At 37.4% G+C, this 14,923-nt stretch overlaps 1 protein-coding gene across 1 annotated transcript in view; it reads right to left on the reverse strand.

The window, feature by feature from the left end:
- The window catches only part of LOC106870708 (probable serine/threonine-protein kinase nek3), a 64,768-nt gene extending 60,731 nt beyond the window's left edge, over positions 1-4,037 (reverse strand). The window contains exon 1 of the mRNA XM_052973667.1: positions 3,788-4,037. The gene's annotated coding sequence lies outside the window, so the exon portion shown is untranslated. The remainder of the gene's footprint in view (positions 1-3,787) is intronic.
- Positions 4,038-14,923: the final 10,886 nt, after the last annotated feature.

A 14,923-nucleotide genomic window follows, 5' to 3' on the forward strand; every position in this document is an offset into this window, starting at 1 on the left:
GTGTTGGAGGAAAGTTCCTTTTGTGTGTTGGGCCTCACAGAGGCAAGTTCTTTTCAAGCATTGGGCCTTACAGAGGCGAATTCCTTTCGAGCATTGGGCCTCACGGAGGAGAGTTCCTTGTGAGTGTTGGGCCTCACGGAGGAGAGTTCCTTGCGAGTGTTGGGCCTCTTGCAGGCAATGACCAAGACCTTTGGCATTATGTTATGCCTCTTGGAGGCAATGACCGAGACCTTTGGCATTACGTTATGCTTGAGAAGAAGACCCATCAAGCTGAGCAAAATTGCAGTCATGGCAGATACTGCTGTCACACAAATGGCACCTGTGCCAGTGGTACCCACTACACTATTGGAGTTGTTGGCGTTTGGAAGGGCATCCGACTGTAGAAACCATGCCAAATTGAACTGGAGTCTGGTGCAGCCTTCCAGCTTGCCAGCCCTCGTCAAACTGTCCAACCCATGCCAGCATGGACAACAAACATGATGATGATGACAGTGAAACAAATATCAGTGACAAGATATACCATCATAGTCTATAAGAACTAACAACTTCCAACAATTAAAGTGAAATAGAGAATCGAGTGCCCAGGCCATAGATGTACTGCCACTGTCTATAAGTATTGAAACCCTGATATACAGTAATGCATGCAGGGCTGGATTAAGACCCATCGAGGCTCTAAGCGCTAAAAAGATGTTGGTGCCTCCATAAAAGATTATGTAATTCAAAATATAAACAATAACAAAACAAAGTAATTTTTTATTTTTCAAAGCGAAACAAAATAGTAAGAGGGAAAATAATGTTTATATATTTGAAAAGTTTCCTCCTACTTTTTTGAATTGCAAAGTCTTTGATCAGATCCTCAAAATTAATCTTAGGTAACACATCTGAACCTTTACTTAGTAGAGATAAAGGCAACATTATTTTAGCAAGTTTAAAGTGATTTCTTTTGTGCCGTAAACCATTTACCATTTTCTGTGGTGCCTCCTTCCCTTGATGCCCTAAGCACGTGCTTGTTTTGCTTAATGATTAATCCAGTGTTGAATATAGGTACCAGCAATTAGGTTATTGTAGATGTTTCACCACAGTCTGTAACAACTGACCAACCATCTTACTTAAAACAGATACACATTGAAATAAAGTATCAAATGACTAGGTCATAAATGAACTGGTCAACAGCTGATATATAATAGACACAGCAGAATAGAATATCAGTAACCAGGTTATCGATGTCAACCAAAGACTGCAAAAATTCAAAGTTTGTTATACAGTGGTGTAAAGTAACAGCGATTAAGTTATACCGTATGACCGTCATACAGCAGAGTATCTGTAATTAGGTTTAGATGTTTTACATAATCTATAAGAAATAACAAACAGCTAACAAAGTATAGACACCACAGCGGCATACGAATAGGTATCGCATTTGGTCAATACAAAGCAACAACACTAGTGTACGAACATAAATTACATCCACCACGGTTAATGTCATTTTGGGACCCCAATCCCAATGCAGTAGTTTATAAGTATTCACTCAGCTTCTAAAAATAACAATCAAATATCCTTCTAATCCCAACTGACCGTTAAAATAATGGTAAGGCAAAAGATATAGTAATAGATAACCCGAAATAAGACGAGCTGATAACGGCTGGTGTGCCTTTGATCCTATAGTTCACTTGGTTTTAAAAAATCCAAATGTAATTGTGCACGTTGCATAATTAGATTGCACGCAGGTGACTTAATGAAAACAGAACACTTAAAATGAAATTCCACATGTATATGCGAAGGGTAGTTTGTTGCGGAAGGCTTCAACCAACACAGGCCAAGCTTTTACATGCACAATCAACACGAACACAATAACATCGTATGAACGCCGATACCTCAGATACAAAGAAATACACGAGCCAAATTGCGGATAACTCTGTAATCGCTTGACCTGCTAGAAATAGCAGCGAAATCTCCCTCAAAAAAATGAATGACACATGACAACGTACTCATAGATATAAAAAAAAAATACAGGTTGGAATACCTTTTGACCATAGGTGTGTTGCATCAAAACTGACCAGGGCAACTAAGAAATGCAGAAAGGGAATGATAGAAGGCACAGCAGACCTTACGGGATTTGAATTCAGAAGATACAAAGATGTAATTAATTCATAATAGTAATGATTTCTATCTTAGGCACAAGGCCACACATTTTATAGGAGGAAAAGTCGATTAAATTGACACTAATATCCGACTTGTTTTTATTGCTCCCAGAAGCATTTTGTCCGGATATCCACCATTTCAGACATACACCGCCAAATAATTTTTTAATAATAATGATTTCTTTTATTTTCAACAAGGGCGACAGATGGTGGAGGGTGGGGGACAGTAATAAACGGTCTCTTATGGCCACTAAGGACCAAACAGTTGGAAGATGATGAAGTACGAAATACACATGGGGTACTTACGTAGTATAAAAAGGGGGTAACCAGCAATAACAATAAAGGGTTTTAACAAAGAAATAACAAGAACGGGAAAGAAAAAAACAACACGTCAACGAGGTCGTTCGATATAACAGAAATAAAAACCAAACTTCTTTCAAATCATACCGTAAACGTCTTTTAAAAAGACGCGTATAAAGACATTCTAGGGGTGCAGGTGAGACATTCAATAATCTAATCCCAGGGTCACTGAATAAAAAGTAGGATGCCCTCACAGTGTGAACGGCTTTGATTAGAGGTATGTTCGATAAGTACCTAACTGGACATAACGGAACAATGGTTTCAAACCATTTGTAACATAAACACAGTATCACAAAATTTTGGGGGAGGATACAGTTGATTAAATCGCCACCCGTACTAACTCGTAATTAGTTTTATCGTCGACTATCCATATACAAAATATATTATAAACACACACACGCATATATATATGTATATGAGTGCTACTGACTCCACATGTTTTGCACCTGTGTGTGTGTGTGTGCTAAAGGTAACAGCTAACTATCCCTTAATCTCTGTTTTTAAAACAGGAGACATTCAATAATGTTCTAAATAGGACGGAGTGGTCACGATCGGAGTGTCTCCGATCATATACCTGCTTTTTTATGGTTGACACGAGCTCAGCAACATACACGCACGCACATACACAGACAATATATATATATATAATGTGTGTCATAAATATATATAAATGTTACACAAACTAAAGAACTACAAGAAGCAAACACATTTCCGTATAAACATACTTAAACACGTGCATCACTAAATAGAAACATAGCCTGTGTCTATATAATAAAAACAGCAGAAATGTTTAAATACACGCGCACACACATACTACATTCATTAGACATTTTTAAAACATACGTATACTCACATAATACAATCACATACATACATACATATATACGTGTAGATGATAGAGAGAGGAATTGTATATATAATTAAAAATTTGAAAAAAAAAAGAAACGTAGTTATATAACGAATATACATATCCATATGTCTAAATACATATGCGAAGTGTATACTGGAATAAAAAAAAGACAATATTTATATTAATATTGTAATATAATAGAGTATAGTTTTACATGCAGTATATCGACGTATATACACAGACATACAGTGCCCATAATATTTATGTACGTGCAAAAATTGTGTATGCATATATATATATATATATATATATATATATATATATATATATATATATATATATACATACATACATATATATATCGCGCTCATACATTGTATACATAATATAAAGTAATATAACATAAACACCCGCCCCTATAAACAACAAAATGACTTACCGACGTTAATTAATATTCCTAAATTTGACGTGTTCAATTAAACCGTTACGTTGTCGCACGTACAAATATACTTGCAATAGATATATAAAATGTTTCAGTGCAACTATGAATAAATAAACTGTGTTAGAGACGTGAATGTTACAACACTGGTACACACTGATCTACACCCGTCACTGTCTCCACAGAGAAGAAGGGTTGGTGAGTGGAAAGAGGTGGCTGTCGTGTGTCTTTGTATTTATACGCTTTAAGTTTTACACACACACAGACTTGCATACATATATACCTACGTACGCACATACATACACATACACTGTATTTAATATCTGTTTATGGTAATGTATATATACACCAAAGCACGATATATTTCTGTATGCATTACCTTATACACACACACACACACACACACACATACACACACACACACATACACACACAGACAGACAGATAGATAGATAGATAGATAGATAGATAGATAGATAGATAGATAGATAGATATGCACACACTTATATGTGTGTGTGTGTGTGTGTGTGTATTTGTATGTGTGTGAGTAAGTGCACATTTATAAATATGTGTTTATATACACGCACACACCATACACATAAATGCTGGAATGGGTTGAACAGTTTGACAGGATTTCAGTGTGTCAAGTTCTATTGCCTACTTCAGCAAAGTTTCTATGGATGGAGGCCCTTCCTAATGCCAACTCCTTTACAAACTGTATAGGATGCTTTTGTTGTGGCACCAGCACAAGTGAAGTCACCGAGTAACTAGCAAGACAAGATCACCTCAAGTAAGTGTGGTGAAATATTGAGTGAGGTGGCTTTGTGTCAGGTGTTGAGCAGCTTAAGTATGATGGGTGGTGGGGACAGGGACAAGCATGCCTGTCACTAAGGGGATGCAGAGGACAACACTATTCAATAGTGCACTTTCAGATTTATTCCATTTTAGTGGTTCTACTCTAGTATTATTAAACAATTAGTGCCTACCCAGAATATTCTAAAGCACCTTCAGGCACCAAAGTCAGGCGACAGACCTAGGGGCAAGTATCTTGCTGTGAAGGAGAGACATGGCTACCCAAGCAAGAATGGGTAGAAAGATGGTGGAAATCAAGTGTCAGCGCATACCCTCAAAGCACAAGAAGGGGATAGAAAGAGAATAGGGACAAGGTATCGAGGATGTGAACGTTGAACATGGATGGAGACATGGACAATTGTAAATCTCAGTTTAGGACAAGGTAAACAAAATAGGAGTGCATCATGGGGGAGGGGGAGGAGGTGATAGGTGGCAATAAATATAAACAGAGTGTTAGTGAAGAGCAATAGTATAATAAAATTGTCAATAGATAAGAAATAGGGAGATAATATAAAATGTAGGGAAGAGAAATGTACAGTGACAAAGATGGATATTAAAGGCACACAAGGTAGATGTAGTGAGTGACAAAAAAGGGAGGGAGGTGTCATTGGTAGATATGACTGGTTGTTCAAAGTAAAGGAGCATTCAGTAGAAATAAAGTGGTAACAAATGAAATTGAAAGAATTGGACAAGTAGCAAGAGAAGTGATTCCAAGGAGATGGATAACTGATAGCACCAGAAGGGATGGAATATATGTAGCTCTGCACTCATATAATTACAGCAGTTAAGGAAATAGTGCTGTAATCAGAAAGATGAGGAGTGGGATAAATGTTACAAAGACAAAGTGTGGGAAAGGCTTGACAGGTAGGTGTAGATCGGGTGCAGGGGTATTGATGTTATTTGCTTACATGGAGGTCTTCACGAACATAGCAAATCACCAAACAACTCACTTCTTTGTCAATTCCTTTGTGAGGCTTAACAACTTGAGGTCAGTCTTCACTTTTTTGCCCCATATCTTCTTGAGTCTCTTTCTTCCAAATGTTTTATCCATATTTAATAAACAGCACGCCTCATCTGATTCCTCTCAGGCCCAATTTTTAAGTACATTTTCACTTTTACAAACAGACTGTTGCACTTCTAGCAGATCATGCTAGCTTCATTCCTCTCTAACTATTGCATATTCTCTGCATCTACAGGACTATGTTTCACAACTATGTAGCATTGCTGTTCATACTCAAGCATCATATAATCTGCCTTTCACTCTGAGAGAGAGGCCTTTTGTTACCAACAGAAGTAATAGCTCACTTCATTTTCTCTAGCCAGCTTTTATTCCAGCAACTATAGTTTCAGAGTATCCTCCTCCACTGCTAATTAAATCACCTAGCTAACAAGATCATCTTAGGCAAAGAGGCAACCTATTTCTCATATCTTCTTAGTGTTTATTGCTTCTGTGCATCTGCCACATACAAAGTGTAATTTCTCCATATAGTGTGAGTAATGAATGCACTTCTTGTGCATCAGTAACTTGCACTAGATACTCTGTATAGAATTTCTACATATCAAATAGAGTCATTTCCCTGAACGGATTAGCATACTGTCTGTTTTCTTACTTACTGGAACTTTATTCTTTTGTAAGTTAACTATAGGGTGCCCTGATTCCAGATTTTGCTTCCAGACCTGGAATTCCTTTTCTAATTCTATTACAAATTCTGCTAGGAAAACAAGTTCATCAGCTTCCTCAGCGACCACAAATCAGGGAAATAGAGATTCAGTTGAAGGCTTTCTCCATGTCAAAAATTTCAAGAACACTAGCTTATTTTTAGCTAAATACTTTTTCTTTAGTTGCCTTGCTAGAAAGAGAGCCTCAGTAGTACTCCTTTCCAATACAAAACTAAACAGCATCACATCTAAGCTAACTCTGTTCCTAATTATTTCGGCTATAACCCTCTCTATAACTTTTATAAGCTAGTCTAGCAATTTGATACCTCTGTAACTAATTCTCTCTAAGGTATCTCCTGTTCCCTTGTAAGAGTTGATTGTAATGCAGTTACACTACTTGTTAGGTATTGACTCCTTTCCTGCACAACTTGCATGACTATATGGATGACTAGACTGTGTTTCACTCTGCCTGATATTTTAAGTACCTTGTTTTAATATATTTAATTCCTTTATCTATCATATTACTGTCAACTTGAATAGTTGGTCCCACTGTGGGGTCCATGTTAGTAGACTCTCCTTTCCTTCTGCCATGCATTCTCTACAATTAGTAATCTTTCAAAGTAACACTCTTCCTTTACAGCCTCTTCCTTTACAGAAACAGAAATTGCAAGTGTGCCATTATCCATCCATACACATTCTCTCCCACAATATTTTGTTTTCCTCTGATACACTACTACCTTGCAATCTGGAACACCTCATGCCTCTGACTATCATGTTATAGAATGTTGGTAAACTTCTTCTTTTCTGTTTCTCCTCTCGCTAACTATTTCTATTGCCTACCTTCCCTTCTAGTTATCTCATATAATTCTCTCCTACCCCCATTCTTCCAATCCTTCCAAGTTAGTTTCTTTACTTTTATAGCTCTGTCTTCTTCGCTGCTCCACTGCATCACCCTTAATCTGGTTGAAGCTTTGCACCAGCCACATATTTGGTCTGTAGCCTGAGTAGGTTGTCCCATAGGGACATCCAGTTGTCCTTTATCCTATACATCTCTACCCCCTTCTCCTTTATAACAATTGCCTCAACTAGACTTCTCTAAATTTCTGACTGTTCAGTGAATCTGTAAGCTTCCATATCTTCCTTTCCAAACCGCTTGTTTCTGTGAGTCCTTTTATTAACTACAAACCAATGGTGAATTGTACATTCTTTACTAAGGAAAAACTTTACACTTACAACTATCTTTCTATCCCACTTTTTGGTGTGAATATACTCAATATGGCTTGTGTGGCCACCAGGTTGATACATGATAGGGTACCTGGTTGGTTTCCTGAAGTTAGTGTTGCAGATTATTAGGTCATTTGTTCAGAACTCTAAGAACCATGTTTCCTCCTTATTTGGTATCTACCTTGGAATCTACAAGGAAGTTGCCTAACATGACTGTTGAAGTTACCAACCATGAAAATAAGAATACTGTCATTTGTTATCAAGATAGTCTGTAAAAGGGCATGTTAAAAACATTCCTTTTGTTCATTTGCCAATGCTAATTGAGGAACCTGATTGGAGGAACATAGGCAGCAGGATAAAAGTTACTGCTTTATTTTACAAAACTAGTCTAAACTTAATTATTCTGTAGCGACCGTGCGACCAGGAGATGGTGATGAAGGAATGACTCCTTTAGCGCATTGCACGGTAGGCACAAATATAAAAACAAAAGATGGAATGAGGTAAAAATGAGTTAAGTGCCAACAAGAAAAGAGAGAGACTCAACCGGTAAAAGTGTATAAAAATAAGGTTTTATTGGTAGTCAACTAGAATGTCTGTGTGAGTGTGAATGCAACATAATAAAACACAATATAAGACACGCTGTCGTGTAAACAAAGAGTGTGTGCATATACAAATATGTGTAAGTGAATGCAAGGGATACAGAGCATAGAAAACAGTCAATAATAAGGACGTTAGAAGAAAGTCCAGATACAAGGATGAGAAATACCAGTTTGTAGCTAAGGTACACAGTAGTAGAAGTGCTGTACCAAGAGGTTGTGGCGTTGAAGGCAGAGCCAAAGTAAGACACATGTCGTGTAAGAAGTTGAGACTTCAATGCTCTGGCTGGTTACTTGGTACAGGAGTTCTTGCAGGTTGAATTTGCTGTTATCCTCGGTGAAGATATTCACACAAACAGTGTTGAGAGAAACTGTGCGAGTGCTGTTGGTGATGTGTATGTAGAGATGTCGGTGTAGACGCTAACGACGAAGACGCTGATGGTGGCATTGAAGATGGAGTTTGCAGCAAGGAGTTGAACGGTGGTGTGTCATCACTGGAACTGGCTGGTGCTCTGTGGTCAGTGGCTAGACCTCAGAAAGTCTAAAGTCGTGACAAACTTTAGCGCAGACAAGCTAGCTATTTAAGAGAAATAATCGGCTCAAACAGGGGTTCAGAAAACTGTTCCATGTGACCTTATCAGAAGGATGCGATTGGTTGGTTTTCTCCCTGGTGCAAAATAGAACTGCGCCAATACCAACCAATCAGAGTGGTGGACAAAACAGAGTCCAAGGATGCGGCCAAAGGCTAGCTTTTATCTGCTACGTCCGCATTCACATATATATAACAGAGTGGAGAGAAGCTTCGCTACAATTCTATTGCACACTCTGACTATATCAGTTACTTTATCTTCTCATTTCTCTGCTAAAAGTATGCCCACATCAGCTGCAGCATAACTATTGTCTACCCAGAAGAATTTATACCTATGTTTTCTGTCCTGAGGAGTCTGGCTGAGGTTGCCCCCATCTTATCTTTTGTTTACCGCACACATTTACACGTCTCAATTCTAGCACTTCAACACTCACTAGTCCTATCTATCATTGTGCCTATGTTGATTGTGATACACACATATATAAGTAAACACAGTAAAGCCGAATGCAGAGTGGGACAGCACCCAGACCATAAAGGTAGATTGGAACTGTATGGAAGCCTGTTTGGTGGATTGTACCTGTACTTTAAAGATAACAATCTTGTCACACACTATCATGCTGAACTTGTCTCAGAATTACCTTAAGAGTACACATTTCTGTGGAACGCTTTGTCACTTATGCATTAATTCAGCGAGTAGATAATTTAGTTGATTGAACACGTGAATCTGCATTATTGAATGACAGAAATATGACTATGCATACACACATATCCTGATTTTTTTCTGCTTTGTTTTCTGCTCTTTAGGCTATTGGTTACATTGCATTGGAAGCATTGACACAGCAAAAAGTAGAGAGGGCTTTTAGTCTTACAGGGGGAAAGGCAACCACAACCTAGTATTAATGTCATATTAAATTGTCCCAGTACATTCTGTAAAGTGTTTGATGACTGAGTCAAGAGAATATAGAGTCCTTGTTGAAGACATGATAAAATGCATTCAGTATATTTTGTAATGTAGCTGGCGATAGAAAAGCATTCAGCTATAGAAATTAAGCCAAAAATGTAATGTTACAAGGGCATTAACACCAAATAAGAACTGACACAGATTGCCATGATCTGTCCAATCAATGCCAGTATGGAAAAACAGAAAAGCAGATATAAAGTGATGATCTATACATACATAGAGGGAGAGAGAGAGAGAGAAAGAGAGATGCACATATATACATATGTATGTTGCATACATGTATAAATATGCATGTATTTGTGTATGAGTGTGTATGTGTGTGTGTATGTGTGTACTTGTCTGTCTGAATTACCTATGTAGATAGGTACATAGTAGATAGATAGGTACATAGTTAATTCAGACAGACTAGCACACACATACACACATAAAAGAAGACTGAGACACATGATCATATACACACACACACTTCACACACATACACAAGGACACATACAGAAACAGACATCCATGCATAACAGACGCATGTACATAGTCACACAAACACATACACATAAATACACTCAAACATGCACACACTCACACACACACACAAACATGAATGCACAAACACATGAATATGCAGAATACATACAAATGTACAGACATGTATACATATATATATATATATATATATATATATATATATATATATATATATATATATATATATATATACATATACATATATATATGCATACACACATGCATAGATACATACACACACATACATATATTCATACATACATACTTACATGCATACATACATACATACATACATAAATTCATACATACATACATACATACATACACACACACACACATACATTCATACATACATACATACATACATACATACATACATACATGCATAACCACCAAGTATCAAAGTCTATCCCTTGACCAAGTTTGCATACTTGAGGCTGATAATGTCATAAGACTTTGAAGGCAGCTCCTTTAGCAACACTCTTTGTCTGATAACCTAGAATACATGCCGAAAGAAGTCGCACGACTCTACAGCAACATATCAAATGAAAGGATGAGCGTATATTCGCAGAAGACTATGCATGGATATGTAAATAGAAAGCTCCATGATGATAATAACATTGATCATCAAAGCAGTCTGTCATGAACCAATAGCGGATTTCTACCTCTCACTTTGAAAGGCATGCATTTGCAATCCAGGAACAGGAAATATCAACCAAGTACCTAATGCACAAAAGGAATAGAGATGTGGGAAAAGTTATAAAATGTGACAACCAATGAGGACTTTGTGGAGTTCACACTGAAGATATCACCAATATCATAAGCAGTTGTCCGAAAATGTCATTATGGTATTCTCTACCCATGAGACATGACATTCTAGCTATGACACTCTATAATGAAAATGAAATCTGTCGGAAGGATAATCCTGAGGACAAAGAAATAAAAACCCATAATGTGGCAGAAGCCATAGCCACTCATAATGAAAAGGAATATTGCTGGAATGTACCAGTGAAGACCTCAATAAAGTGTAAGCACAACAGACCTGATATAATGATTTGGGATAAAGAAGAGAAACTGTGTACAGTTGAGGAAATCAGCTGCCCAGCAGTTGTTAACATAAAGCTGTAGATCAGTGAAAAAGACAACACCTACGCTGAACTATTGAGAAATCTGCAGTTACTCTATACAGATTACAAGTTCAGGTTTATACCTGTAATTATTGGGGCCCTAGGATATGTAACACACTTCCTAAATATCAATCTTGAGAAATTAGGCTTCTCAAAACCAGAAAGGAGAAAGCTAATTCAAAGACTACAAAGCTAATTCCAATCCATCACTGGAACTGTAAAAATCTGTAAAACTTTCCAGAAGTTTATCATTTAAACATGCTCATTTATATGAGCATGTTTAGATATGCAACTATATGCATGAGAATACATACATAAAACATACAAATCTGCGCATTCATACATACATACAAACAAAAACACCCTGTTGTTGATGTTGAAATTCCAATGAAAAATCCTTGAATCTAGGTTAGAAACCGGATCTTTCTCTTCTGGCAAGAAATCTTGAAATCAACTGAATAGTGACATGCATGCATACATACATACATACATACATACATACATACATAGATACATACATACATACATACATACATACACACACACATACATACGTACATGCATGCATACATACATACATACATAATATATTTCTAAATCTCTCAGAGAGACTTAAGCAGTAATGATATGATAAAGTAATTGTATACTGCCAGCTTAACGTGACAGTCCCAATAAGGGAATATACTACTGCTATTTAGCCCTAGGAAGCTGCACCACTTCCTGTCCCCCCTTGTAAACATAAGGACACAGGAAATGTGTCAAGGCCGACAGGAAGTGGTGCAGTTTCCTAGGGCTAAATAGCAGTAGTATGATTTCTTTATTGGGACTGTCACGTTAAGTTAACAGTATACAATTACTTTATCATATCACTACTGCTTAAATCTCTCTGAGAGATTTAGAAATATATCGTTTCTAATTTTTGTAATCATTGAATGTGTTTCACTAGAATTATTATATGTTTAATAGAGCTTGACAGGCATCTTCAGCCAGCAAGTCATGCTACTCCAATCAAGAAGGAATCTTTGATAAGATAAGTGATGTGTGATTTTTGAGTTGTGCTGTGGATTATTTGTGCATTGTTGAAGTATATTGTTAATTTTTATTGTTGAACGTTTTGAAAATTTGTTTCTGTTACCCATTTTTGGGTATGGAAACAGTTAGTTATGCTGTGGCAGCAGGCAAAAGCCTGTCTGCTGACACGATGCAGTTGAGAGAAATAAAAATTGAAAAGAGGAACTTGGAAAAATTTAAGGAACTTTTTAGTAAAGAAGGAGATTGCCTGCGACTAACACCGTCAAATGAAACAGTGCAACGCGCAGAAAAGAAGAAAATTATCTACATAACAATTAATGTGGAAAACAGGAGGATTGAAGTGGTGGAAGTGGAAGCCATAGAAAAGTGTCTGAGAGAATTAAAAGATATCATAACTTTCTATGCAAGAGGGAGAAAATATGGCACGGTGAGGATACGTTTTGCGAGTGAGGAAGAGACAAAGAAGTACTCCACTGTGCCCCTGAGAACGGATAGGTGGGCACTTTTGCCTACCTACTGTGGAAGACATGCGGCGAGAGTGAAAATAGGACGAGTACCCCCGGAAATAGACGTAGAGTGGCTGGTGGCAGCAATTATTTACAACTGTAAGGAGAACATGGAAATAATTAAAGTCAAGAAGTCAAGAGACATCAACTGGTGGGGTTATGGTGTAGACACTGTAATACACATAACCCTGCCAGATTTGCATACTATTGCAGAGAAGTTGGTGCTCCCCGGTGAGACCCGACTGAGAGTTGTGGTGGAGGGGAGACCACCACTGTGTTACAGATGTAAAAGCAGGGGACATATGCAAACAAAGTGTCCCTTAAGAGAATTACAGGTCGAGGAGATGGAGACATGCAATGACGCAGCGAGAGAGGAAGAGAGAAGGGAAGAAGTAATGGTAGATAGAAAAAGAACAAGGGTGGAGTCATCACCAAAAAGCACAAAAAAGAGAAAAGCGGATAAAGAAGAAAAAAAGACAACAGCAGAAAGTACAGAGATTCGAAAGCAGGAACCGGAGCCAGCAGCAAGGAGAGAGGAAGATAAAGCTAAAAGAGCGAAAGTTGGAGAATGAATGAGAAGAGTAGAAAAGAGAGTAGTTGAGGTAAAGCGAACAGGACGACCGTCGGGAAAGAATTTAAGAACTTTGATATTTTATAATAATGATATGGAAATAGAAAAGAGATTAACGAAAACAAAAGGTTTGATAAGAGTTGAATGGACATGTTTGACTCAGGTCACAGAACAGCTTTGGTGGAAGCAGACAGAGTGAAAAGGCTAGTTGAGTTGTTCAAAGAGCAGATCAAAGCAAGTAAGATATATGTTTGATACGAGAATTTGCCCAATGTAATTGGAAAACAGGATTTGATAGAACATGTAACAGATGAAAAATGATTATAAACTGTTTTAAAGAACTATAAAATGAAACTGTGAGCTTTGGGGGGGCTCGTAAGCCATTACACTTTTTCATTGTAAATATACCATTTCAAATTCATCATTCATTATATGTGCCTCACGTTTTGTATTGTCTGTCCTTGTAATGTCCATTCTTTGTCTCAGGCTACATGTCTATAATAAAGAGAAAAGTCATGCTACTCCATGCTGATGACGAGCAAAAACTCAGAAACATGTCCCTAGATGCAGGCTTGGCTGGGTGTAAGTGCTTGTCTCCCCCTCATAAACATAAGGACACAGAAAATGTGTCAAGGCCGACAGGAAGCGGTGCAGCTTCCTAGAACTAAATAACAGTAGTATGATTCCCTTATTGGGACTGTCATGTTAAGTTGACAGTATACAACTACTTTATTGTATCACTACTGCTTAAGTCTCTCTGAGAGATTTAGAATTGTATCATTTCTAATTTATATATATATATATTGATAGGAAGGACAACAAAAGAAAGAAAGAGCCCTTGATATTATGTAAATAGAGGAATTTATCTGTAAAAATATGTGACACTTATTCGGTAGCCATGATAAAACTCCGAGTTTCGGATGCCAGGGTGGGAGCCCACGCCAACATCTTTTCAGTTATCCGGCCATTGAAAATTCCTGCGAAAAATGACCTTTAAACAAAGGGAAATTACTGTGTTTAAAGTGAGGGTGGTTTTAGTATATAAATATAGGCGAATGTACGGATTGGTGCACTTACACGAACCTATAGACTTCTCTACTCACTTACTTTTACCCCCTCCCCTTACTTAGCGGTCTATTAGCTCTTTTGTCTTAATGACGGTCACCATACAGTTATTTCCCTTTGTTTAAAGGTCATTTTTCACAGGAATTTTCAATGGCCGGATGACTGAAGAGATGTTGGCATGGGCTCCCACCCTGGCATCCGAAACTTGGAGTTTTATCATGGCTACCGAATAAGTGTCGCATATTTTTACAGATATATTAGATATATATATATATATATATATATATAAACAAATAATAAATGAGTATATGCATATATACGTACAGGTATGTGCATACCTGCGTCTACCTGTATATATAGGTGCATATCTGGGTACAGGACATTGCAAACAAAACGTAGACAAGAAAATAATAATAAACAGAGTACAGAAA

The sequence above is a fragment of the Octopus bimaculoides genome, chromosome 16 (genome assembly GCF_001194135.2).
Source record: "Octopus bimaculoides isolate UCB-OBI-ISO-001 chromosome 16, ASM119413v2, whole genome shotgun sequence".
Classification (NCBI taxonomy): Eukaryota; Metazoa; Mollusca; class Cephalopoda; order Octopoda; family Octopodidae; genus Octopus; species Octopus bimaculoides.